Raw genomic sequence first — 12,544 nt, 5'->3', positions numbered from 1 at the left:
ACAAGTTACAACAGTCGAAAGTTAGAAAAAATATCAGTACACCAATGAATAAATAATTCGGTTTTATAAATCAGTTTTTCGAGTGGGTAAATCGTTAGTTTTCTTGGGGGTAGAATTGGGGTTCGAATCCTCATTATTTAATTTTTTTACGCAAATACGTTTTTTTTAATACATTTTTTATATATAAAATGTTTGGGTTAAATTAGAAAATATTTTAACTGAAACTTAGTCTCTATCGCCATTTGTAATGGAATATTTATCAATCAAATACAGTTGGTTTTAATTTCCATGAATTTGTTGTCACACAAAATTAGTTTAGATCTTTGATAAAACAAAAGTAAAGATTTTTTTCAGCAAATAAAGAATTTAATTTTATTATTTTTAAAAAAAATAATTAGGTAGGTATTTTATAAGCAATACAAACCGTATTTTTTTATGTAAAACAAATTTTCATTAGGTATTTTCGTATTTTTCTTAGTACTACATGTTTTATTTTATTATTATTATAGATAACAGAGCGCGATTTCACATCACAAAGTGATTCTATGGATAAATAAATTCAATTGAAACATTTTAATTTGTAATTTTTATTTATTTTGTTGTCACCACTACATTATCACCTCTACTTATTTATTTATTTTATCATATAACATACATTTTTTTGTAAGTCTTATGTTTTGAGGAGTAACAGTAAAAAAAAAAACTTTGTCATTAATGAAATTACCTTGTAATAGAGATCGAAACATTTGGTTTCGATATAGTAATAGGTTCATAATATTTGGAGTTGCAGCTTTATACCTCTCTTTGTTCAAGGTCAAGTTTGGACAAATAAATAATTAATACTAAGGGGAAAACTAATCTGTATAATGATAAACGTAATAACTACACCGAACATACATTTCTTATGTTTTGAATACACTCTTTTTACTAGGTTGTCAAAATGTATCAGTTGTTTCATAGTTTAACGGTTATATCGATATTTCTTTTCAACTAACAGTGTTAAAATGGAGTAAAAAGCATTCTTTCTCTCTTGTATTAAAATGACGATAATGTTTCGTTTTGCGAATACCGATTCTACGTACATAAGATTGTATGTAAAATTTTATAAATAAAAAAAAAACAGATTTTTAATACAACTGCGTCTACGAAAATTGGTTTGCGATTAGCTATATTTTTGTCATTTTTTTAAGGCACATTTAATTTTAATCGTTTTCATAAATAAAAATATTGACCGCCTATTGGCGGAGTTATCATTTTTACGTTTCTCCACAAATATATAAACATATTTTTCCTTATTTTGCATTTTTCATTATTTGATCTCAGAGTCGATATAATATTAAAACATGCTCGATTTTTTTCGAGCTTTTATTTATAATAATTTAGTTTTTTTTTATGCATGTATCTTTTTGGTATGTATTTTCGTTTTTTAGTACAAATTTTTGACCAACTCTTCTTTTGACCAGTCTGTTTTTTGGTTGGCTGGAAAATATTGATTTTAGCAATAAGTCCGCCAAAGTACTTATTCTTTGTGATTGAAGTTTTAAATAAATAAAATAATCAGCATAAATTTGTAGATTGTGTATGTCGTATTTCCTAACTCTCCCCAACGTTATTTCTCCATTAAATATACCTTTATAAAATACATGCAATCGATGTCTACAATGCGTGTCTACAATATTTTCGCATTCTGAAAAAAATATCACTTATTAAATCTTTAAATTGTGTATTATAGTGTATCCACTATCTGTATCCACTCTCTATATTCCGGTACGGATGTGACTTGATGCGAAACAGTTTGTGTTTACTGTAAATTGTGACAAATGTCAAATCAAATAATAAGTCCCTACATGAATAAAAATAATTATTTGATATATTGAATATCTCATGATCGTAGAACAACGACGCGTGTGATTTTCTTCAACTTTACATGAGAGGGGTTAAACTCTTGAAAGACTGTGGTAAATAATCCTTTTGCGAGCGGTGATATACGAAATATTCTAAAGCCCAGACATTTGAAAAAAAAACATGAAGATTTACTGTTTAATAATTAATTTTTCATAATTTATAAAAATAAAAATGCAATTTAGCCAATTTAGCCCCCCAAAAAATAAAAAAATCATAAATTCGCCGCTCAAAACTAACGCGTGAGTCCCCCATCACTGTCAACAACCGACTGAATTTGTTTCACACAACATCGGCTACGGCGCCTATAGAACCGCGTTTCTGTCTTCCTTGTTATATGTTCTATCTTCGCGCTCTCTCTAATACAGATGTACCTATTGCTGTATTTGCGGATATCATTCTGCAGGTAGCAAGGTATAATATTTTTTGTATTAAAATCCAGCATAGTTATACAAATTAGACTTTCCAAATCTGGTGTGGAAAGATTTATTTGAAGATTATAAAAAACACAATTTTATAATTTAAAAAAAATAGATACATATATAAGTCTTGTATCGCATGTCGACTAGAGCGATTTACATATTTTTTGACATTTTATGTCACAATTTGATAAGTACAAAAGTATTCCTTTATTTTATTCTTGGGTTAGTTATAAACATTCTTTATTTTTAAACCTGAAATATGAAGCCTTTATTATAACTTTTTCAAGATCAAATGTAAAAGAAAGTCAACGCCACATTTTTCGCACATCCGTCGTTGTTCTACGACCACGACGAAATGTACCTACATACCAACCAATATATAAACCTATCCGAAAAACAGGCCACGAATCATAACTTAGATTAGAACTTCAAAATGCATAGTTCTTATTTATTATTTTATTTTTTAATGTAAAACAAGATAAGCTTATATTTTACAGGATTAAATAGAAGAAATAAAACGAAGTTATGAAAAATACACCCCAACACCTAGACCAATTGAGGAAAAAATATTTCTTGAATTTTTGGTTGCAAATGGCGGGAATCGAACCCGCGACGCCAGTTTCACAGTCGGCCGTCTCACCAATTGCGCCATTACTTTTTATACTTAAGAATTGCAAGCGCACACCGAAACCGTCCATTACACGTTTGTTGTTAAATTAAAAATCAAATCAAAAATTTGAAACGCTTTTATTCCATGTAATGGAGCTTAAGGGCTCGTCCATAGTGCGGGCCTTACGCGGTAGCGACAGCGGGCGCGATAATTTCAAACATTCGAAAACGTATTAAAAACGCCACACATGGCTATAGTACGAGGCCTGTGGCGGGCGCGACAAACTGACGTTCGAGGCCTAAAAGCGAGCGATTTTACCATACATTTCTAATCGGTCGTTACCGCCGGTTTCTCGGGCCTAGCTAACGACCAGCAAATAACCTACCTCGGTATGGTCGCGCGGTAAGAACAAACGAATTTGATCTTACCGCCCGGCCTTTCGCGCGACTCATACAAAATTTTCTACCAATAAAATTAATACGAAAGAATATATAAATGTAAAACAATAAAAAAACGTCGATATGGAAGAGCAAACATCGCCAGCATTTAAATCGCAAAGTAATAAATAAATTGTGCAGTGAAATCAAAATATGTATATAACTAGCGGACCCGACAGACGTTGTCCTGCCCGAACATTGGCTTGCCTGCCATTAGCTAGTTCAGCAAACGTTTTTCCGATAAACAATATACTAAGTGACATTTGACATTGAGTTTGACATTTCAATCTTTTTGTTTCGTCATTGTGTGATTTGCTGTTGCCCAAAGCAAAACCAAAAAAAGTGTGCAATACCTCGTTATCCTGCGCCGATTGGCTAAGGCCCGGTTGTATGATTGTTAGTTATAGTAAAAAATCTGTAATAATAGTCCAAAATAGAAAAAATTGTTGTTTCATCCATAGTAACTAAAGGTGGTTAGTAAAACTCTTTAAACGTTAGTTAAAAATTCAACCCGCTAATGTTGGCGTGTAAAACGTTAATAGTAGAAAATGGAGATGGTGTAATTTTTTGACGTTTACCGGTTATCTTTATTTATTTATTTTTATTTGGGGAAAAAAAACAACAGTTTTTACATATATTGTATACATAAAATAAGAATCAAAGTTCATTAATTAAATAACTTTTATTAAATGACCCTTTACTTATCTACTAAAACAGTTTTTATTTTTTTATTATCGAATATTTATTAGGACAAATCTTTTTTTAATTTTATTTTTCGCGGTCTGACATTACGCGGTGACTTCGCGCATGCGCGCGGCGTAAGTGGGGCAAAGTGGGGGTTTTTTTTGGACACAGTCCGATGTATTCAAATAAGATTTTACGCTCCTTCTGGACTATTCTTAATTCTATGATTATATTATGCTTACATTATAATATTTCAGAGCTTGTTGGATTACCGTATTTTTGTCGTCTTTTAAATTTTCTTATCATTCTTGTTTTCAAATAAGATATTAAAATATTGTTATTTTTTTCAGTTTTTATTATTTATATATATGCTTTATTAAGTTAGTTCATAACATCTTAACAACTAAAATAAACTTTTAATAACATTACAATTTTTTTATAAAAAATTCTCGATAGCATATTTTTTCAAATTAATATGAAATATTTCGATCTTTTCTATATCCTTTATTTCTTCAGGTAACTCATTGTACAGCTTCAATCGTTGCACAATGAGTTTTGAATTTCTGTTTTCTCCTCATGGCGTGATTTAATCTTTTTTTTATCCCTTGTTTCATATGTATGACATTGCTGGTTAAATTTTATTATTGTTTTTATTTTATTCATCTTCTTAATTACTCTATGTATAAAAATTGCTACATTATATTTTCTTTGCTGCTTTATTGTGTATTGTATTCTTTCTACATTAGAATAGATATTTCTTTTGAGTAAAATCCTCATTGCCTTATTTTGAAGAATTTGTAATTTTTTCAATTTCTATGAAATCGTCAAACTTTATTATTATTTTAAGATTCTGTTGACCGATGTTATTATTTGATTACGTTTAAATATGCCATGTTGTGTCACGTGGTTTAATTTGTTCGCCTTTTTGACGTTTGCAAAGTCACATTCCACAGTGTAACAATGTGTAAAATCTGAATAAAACTTAATTTTCTATTTTTGAGATTTGGAATAAAACAGTGGTTATATTTTATTCAAGTAAAAACGCGGGTGAAACAATGCATTGATAGTAGAATGATAGTTAAACCGAATTCGTTAATAAATTAAACTGTAGTTAAACTCAACTTTCGTTTTAGAAGTACTTATTTGTGATTAAATTCCAAAACTAAAAACCGTCAATATTAAAAAAATATTGAATTTAAGTAGGTACTTGTTTATGGTTGAATTCCAAAACATAAAATAAATATTTTTTTCAAATATGGCATTCTTTTTACAAACTTCAAACTCCGCTCGTCTCACCAACGAAGGGGTGTACTTATGTAGGAATACGATTTTTAAAAATGTATTGAATTAAATATTATTTTAGTAGTACCAACCAAAAATCCAACAAAAAGAAATAAATGGCTGGAAATTATATGGAATTTAAGGAAACAATCTGATTAAGAACAACAAAAAACGAATGCTGTTTGTAAACATTCAAAAACAAACTTTTTTATACACAAAAAAACAATATCTTTCCATTTTTTTACAAATGCATTCTCCTTGAATGCAACCCTGGTAAATCGATGAATTAAACATTTATGCTCTTAATTTTTTTTTTACATATTCTATTGAATATTTTAATATCTACGAACACGCTCAGCGCAAAGATCTATATTTCTCTGAAAATCGGTTAAGCCGTTTAGAAGGAGTACAATGACATCGCACGTACAGAGGAATTATATATAAAGATAAATGTCTGTTGGCTTTCCAATAAAATAGAAGAAAATAAATTAAATAAAAAAATATCATTATTTTACATGGAAAAATTAATTATAGATTGAAATTATCTCATTTGGTTAAAAAGTTATCATGTTTTGGAAATCGCACAATCATTACGAAATCTTGTTTCCCGAACATTTCGTTCAACGTGACTTCCGCGGGTTACTCTTCAAGGCAGCGGTTGCCTACATGGGAGACGCGCCTCCGAGGGGAGACGCGCCTATTGCCAGGGGAGGTTCCAAAATTGATGGAATAGCTAACTAAAACAAAAGTTTCAAAATAAAACCTTAATTCAATTTCAGATGAATCTTAGTGGAGAGTATAAATCTTTGTATTGCAAAGAAATGCAGGTACTTCTACCGTTTATAAAGTCTTATTTATGCAAAACGGGCTATTCGGCACTGGCTGCAATGAATACCAAATATCGAGCCAGGTTAAAAGCCGGAAAGGAAATAGGAGAGGCACTTTCCACAATGCTCCAAAGATTTGATAAACTTTGTGCCGATAAACAACAACAACCCTCGAATTCAACTTTTTGATCATGTACCATCCTCCAAAATAAATATGCACGAACGTAAGAAAATTATTCCACATATTTTTTAAGCTTAGAGGTATCTTATCGACGCGACGGATCAATTGAAGACAGTTTATTATGCTCTAGTACAGTCAATCATTCAATATGCAATAGTTGGATGGGGGGGGGGGGGGCTTTTAACGCTCATCTTAGACCCTTAAATGTTCTACAGAACAAAATTATTAAAATTAAACTTTATAAACCATCCTTGTTCTTAACTACCGAACTGTTCAAAGAATTTAATATTTTAAGAGTGGATGATATCTACGGAAAGTGTTGTATGCTCCAGGTGCATAAGGAGAGCCTCCCATCGGACTGTATTACGAGAAGGTTAAGATCTGGATGCCTCGCTCTACATAGAATTAAAACTACCACGGTCAAACATCATAATACTTATTTGGGGCTTTTCAATAATTTACCACAAAATCTACGTCAAGAAATAAATTACGAAAAATTTAAGAATAAATTAAAGAAAAGCTTCCTGACATAATTAATATTAACCGTATTTTGAAAATAAAGATGTATGTATAATATGTGCCTGTATATATCAATTTATAAAGTTTTTTTTTTTTTTTTTTGTTATTAGTGTAAAGTTTTAATATTTTATTTATTTTATTATTTCGTTTTGCTTTTTTTGTTTCTTTTTTATAATATTTTGTAAACTTGCCAAACACAAGAGCCAGACTCTCTTTTAGCAAGTTCAACCTTAAGTGTTCCATTTTTTCACTGTATGTTTTATTTTTTATGCTGATAAAGGTTTTTTTTTTTAAGTAGGTGTTATAGCATAACCTGGTTATTATTATGTTGATTACAATTTACAGTTTTTTTGTTGTAATAAAGATTTTATTATTTAAAACGAGTCAATATTATTATAACTATGAAAAAAATAAAAGTACGGAGGCGCGGAATTTTTTTTTCGGGGAGGCGTAGTAGCATCAAGGTTGGAAACCGCCGCCTTAAGGTACATAGTTTATTCGAGTTATGAATGAATGAGTTGCAGTGGAGCAGCGGGGGATAATAAGCTCCGAAGCGATCCGGGGGCACCGGGATACCTAGTAGTTGTTTTGATTTTCCATTTTCTCCTCCACGTGGTGCCCCTCGGTAGCTCGTAGGAAGTGCGCGAGACTGGAACATAATGAGGAAGTTCAGTGCTACGGGAAATTGGATATAAACCATACTTTCTAACGCGCGGTAAGAAATAGACCATCCAATTTATTGTACGGCGAAGTTTCTTAAAAACGTATGAAAAAAAATGTAATATCAGGTTGGGGAAAAGTAATTTCGTATTCGCGCCCTTTTTTTTCAACTAGGTATATCTCGTTCATTATTGGTCAGAACGGATCATGCGATACGGCGTTGTAAAGTTGTGAGTGTATACTAAAGAACGTTTCCTTGACAGTATTGCGCATGGTCAGTTCAGTCGTGAACTATCGTGCGTCAAGTATGGAGGTCTCCAAAGAAGAAATTCGCCATATTTTACATTTTTACTACCTGAAAAGTATAAACGCGTTGAATGCAGCCAAAAAAAAATTCGATGTATACGGGGCCGACACTCTTTTGATTTGTGGTGCACAACAGTGGTTCGAGCAATTCCGCTCTGGTGTAGTGGAGGTGAATGATGCACCACGCTCTGGCAGGCCTGTCGTCGAAAATGTCGATAAAATCATGGAAAATATCGAGATAGACTGTCATGTTAGCAGTCGTAGCATCGCCCAGGAGCTGAATATTGTTCATAAAACTGTTTTGAACCATTTGCAGAAGGCTGGATTAAAAAAAGCTCGATGTTTGGGTGCCACACGAGCTGACGCAAAAAAACCCTATGGACCGAATTTCCGTCGACAAAACGCTTCTGATTCGTAACAAAATCGACCCATTTCTGAAGCGGATGGTGATTGGTGATGGGTCACTTATAACAATGTCAAGCGACATAGATCGTGGTCGAAAGCCAACGAAGCGGCCCAGACCGTGTCCAAGCCAAAACTTACGAGGAAGGTGTTGCTGTGTGTTTGGTGGGATTGGCAGGGAATACTCTACTATGAGCTACTCATCTATGACCAAACGCTTAATTTTGCCCTCTACTGTGAACACTCGGCCGTTTGAAGCTGGCGATCAAACAGAAACAGCCAGCATTGGTCAATAGGAGTGGAATCGTGTTTTATCAGGACAACGCCAGGCCGCACACATCTTTGATGACGCGCCAGAAGCTCCGGGAGCTCGGAAGGGAAGTTCTTATGCATCCACCCTACAGCCCAGACCTGGCACCAAGTGACTACTACCTGTTCCTGTCTATGGCCAACGCGCTTGGGGATACAAATTTGGCTTTAATAGAGGCCTGTGAAAATTGATTGTCCGAGCTTTTTGCAAATAGGGACAAAGGCTTCTACGAGAGGGGCATTATAAAGTTGAGTTCTCGTTAGCAACAAGTGATCAAATTGAACGGCGCATATTTGATTTAAATCGAACGATTGTAACATTTTTCATGAAGCATTGAAATAAAACAAAAAATACGAAATTACGTTTTCTCCAACCTATTATTTCAAAAAAAACGAACTACTTTGAACGACGTCAATAGTTCTTCTGAACACGAGAATTCCGGAAACCCAACTCGCCATTATCTGAACTCTCCGACTAGAATTCGTGGCGTCACGCGCAGAGTAATTTCAATTTAAAAAAATCATAGCGCTGATTATACGATACATTAAAAAATGGCTACATTGAATAGTCCATTAGCAATTTTTTTTTTTTAAAACCAATGAACTTCCTCATTGCGTTACAGTAGCTCGTACAAACAAAAAAAAATTGCAGTATCAAATTAGAACTCATAATTAATATTTTATTTTGGCACTTACGACAAAACTATGAAAAATTTTGCAAATTTTCATTTTTCAGACCAACATTTTTCTTTGTAGTTTTAATTATATTTCAACATACACTGCGATTGGTGTACCGATGCAGTGGCCTATGCACCATTAGGTGCGGAAAGGGAATGGCGTTGAATTATATTTTAGTTTTATTTCAATTTCAGTTTTAATTTACTAACTCTCAAAAAAATTAAAACTTAATTATTAGAAGAGCCACATTTTACTTCTAACATATGTTTTCTTTTTTTTACAGGTTTTACTATGTTTTTTTTATTACTTTTGTTTGTACATGATTTTTATCTGATATTGTATTAGCCGATATCAAAATATGTACCCACTTTCCCGAGTGCAAAAGATAAACATTTTTATCTTTTTGATTTGGGAAGATAAAAATTAATTACCTATAAATAACATATTTTAAAACAAAGAAAACATTAAACAGGTCATATTTTTCATAAGGTCGTTTAACTTATTTGTGAGGCCGATGTATTCGTTTTAAAATTTCTCAAGTAAATCTAGGTTTAACAAATTACAATAAGGATTGATAACATTTTAGATAGGGAAATATGGAATTCCAGGCATCTACAGGGCTTATGACATGTCATTGGCTGGTTTAAGTGGCCACTTTACACACTGTGTAACTTTTACCATTTTGCTTATGTTTGAACATCCATATTTCTTTAATTCTCCCATCTGTTGATTTTAGTGGCGTTTAAGGGCTGAAACCTTTATTGTTGTGAAGAGTCTCTAAAATTGTATCCATCCCAGTTGTAATTTGTTCATCTTTATGACTCTCTAGGGGGTGAAATCCAGTCATTTGTTTACAAACATTTGGACTAACTCAAAATATTGTGATGTCTAGGTTCTTTTTTTTCTAAAGTTTATCCTTTTTAAAACCAAAATTAAAGCATAGAACATAAAATACTCAAAAGATTTTTGATAAATCCAGCTGGTCCATGAAGAAGTATAGAAATTGAAAAAATAACATTTTCAGGCGTTACCCAGTATGTAGGTGAAATAATTCAATTAGATGAATATCACCCGCATAAATAAAGGTTTCAGCTCTTTAGCTTCACAAACATCAACAGATTGAAGAATTTAAGGAATATAGATGTTCAAATATGGGCAGAATGGTGAATGTTACACACTGTGTAAAGTGGCCACTCATACCAGCCAATGACAGGTCATAAGCCCTGTAGATGCCTAGACTTCTACATTACCTTCTCTTAAATGTTCTTCATCTCCGTTGTAATATGTTTATTTTGTTAATTGTATTATAACAGCGTAATAACATGTAGGTATAATAAACATAAATGCACTATAAATGGAAATAACTAGGTATGTGCTTTATTTAACAGCACAGGTTAAAGTTATTATAAAGTCAATCAAAAACTTTTTGTATTTTATTTTTAATTGTTATGAATTAAAATTAAATAAAGAGTACCACGTAATTACGTGTGTTTGTTTTTGAAATAAATAGAACTGTTAAAGTGAGACTAATGAATGTTTAATTATATTTTATCAAATATTGATAAAAAAGGTCAGCCAATAATAAATTACTATCAAAATACAATTTACGTATCAGATAGTTATCAGGTAATACATTGATAATAATTGATATATTTATCGCCAAATACCTTCAAAACATGGCCACCAATTCTCTACTTGTGCTAACCGTATATTGAACCTTTTGACGCCTTATACATAACAAATTAATCATTGATGAGTATTTAATATGGAATGATTTGGTAATTTAATTCGCTTTATTATTCTGATCATACATAATTTCTTGCGAAGAACGGTACCGTAGATTAATATGCCTGACAGAAATATCGATTCGCTATATACCGATAACAATGGCAGACAAAGAAAGCGATACGTTCGCGATCACTCAAATGAATTATAAATTTGATAATCATATCATAAAAAAACGTTAGGTACACTCACTGAAAAAATCATTCGAAATCAACTTGAAATATCATTTGATTTGATTAAATTGTATGCCTCAATAAGGATTTATTAACTTACATGGCTGGTACGTCAGATGGCAGGTTCTTGATATTTGACCTTTTTCAATTGCAGGTTATTGTGATGCTTCTTTTGTATTATTCTTGAAGAATTGACCACTGGTTATGTAAATATACAATAGAGAATTAAACAAACGAACTTCTGGGCGGGAAACGCGATAGGCCCATCGACCACGTGCGCTCAGACGAAGATAGCCAAGAACTGAATTATATTGTGGTGTGAAAAGCCGGTCGGAGAAACTCCGTGGCGCTAGACGATCGAAGAGCGCATGCGCATGAAGACATATTGCGAATTTCCCATGATTTTCATAATAATTTGAACCCTCACTCGCATTCACAGCCAAAATACTTCAAGTTTGTTATTTCATACCAAATAATAAATAAAAGCATTTAACTTATTTAATTCAACCGTTTTTAACTGTTTTAGATATATTTAATTACCTACCACACGATATAGAACACAATTAAACAATTCCGACCATAACATCATATTCAAAAGTAATAAAAATAATGAATTCACGCTTCTGTCGTTTTTCATTTAAGCTGGTAGATGTCTGCTATGAATGACCTGCGCAGAATCTGACCATAATAGTTAGCTATGTTCACATCAAACTCCGACGAATAAGTAATCACTGAACTAGAATTATTTACTCAACGGTTCAAGACTAACAAAATCATGTCCAAAGTTGTTGAAAATGTAATATGTATAATTAACTTTTAAATAATAGGAGCTGAACCCGGTAATGCTTTGCTATTGTTAAATTTGAGAACATACTCGTATATAGATTAAATGAACACGATTTAAAGTTTAATATCAATTATTGTATTTAGTCCAAATTAGATCATAAACATTATTATTTTTGTTTCAGTTTACATAAATTAAGAGGCCAGAGAATTTTGATAAATAGTTGTTCGTATTCGAACATCGTATTCCTGTCACTGTCTTGCAGATGCTTTCCCGATACTGTGCGAAAAAGACAACTGCATTTAGACCTTTTGTTAGAATCAACTAAATTGACGTTTCGTAGTCCCGTCTTCCGCACCTCAAAACTGAACCGATTTCGTTTTTTTTAGACAGAGTATCAGAATAATAATGTTTGTATCGGTACGATTTACGTTTTTCTAAAATAGTTATACTTCTATACGTGCGCCCGAAGATAGCATTGAGGAATAAAACCCACCTCCACCCGCAGCTGTTATAGAGTCCTGGGGTGCGATCGGTTTATACTGAGACGGTTTAAACTAATATCGATATTTATGTACAAAAGT

At 32.3% G+C, this 12,544-nt stretch overlaps 1 protein-coding gene across 1 annotated transcript in view; it reads right to left on the bottom strand.

The window, feature by feature from the left end:
• LOC148277284 (transmembrane protein 198) overlaps positions 1 to 11,519 on the bottom strand; it is a 58,161-nt gene extending 46,642 nt beyond the window's left edge. The window contains exon 1 of the mRNA XM_088233102.1: positions 11,277 to 11,519. The gene's annotated coding sequence lies outside the window, so the exon portion shown is untranslated. The remainder of the gene's footprint in view (positions 1 to 11,276) is intronic.
• Positions 11,520 to 12,544: the final 1,025 nt, after the last annotated feature.

Source organism: Micrasema longulum, unplaced genomic scaffold, assembly GCF_059751315.1.
Source record: "Micrasema longulum isolate JH-2025_06_02 unplaced genomic scaffold, ASM5975131v1 h1tg001056l, whole genome shotgun sequence".
In the NCBI taxonomy this organism is placed as follows: Eukaryota; Metazoa; Arthropoda; class Insecta; order Trichoptera; family Brachycentridae; genus Micrasema; species Micrasema longulum.
The sequence above is the reverse complement of the archived record's forward strand: the minus strand, read 5'-3'. Positions and strand labels throughout refer to the sequence as shown.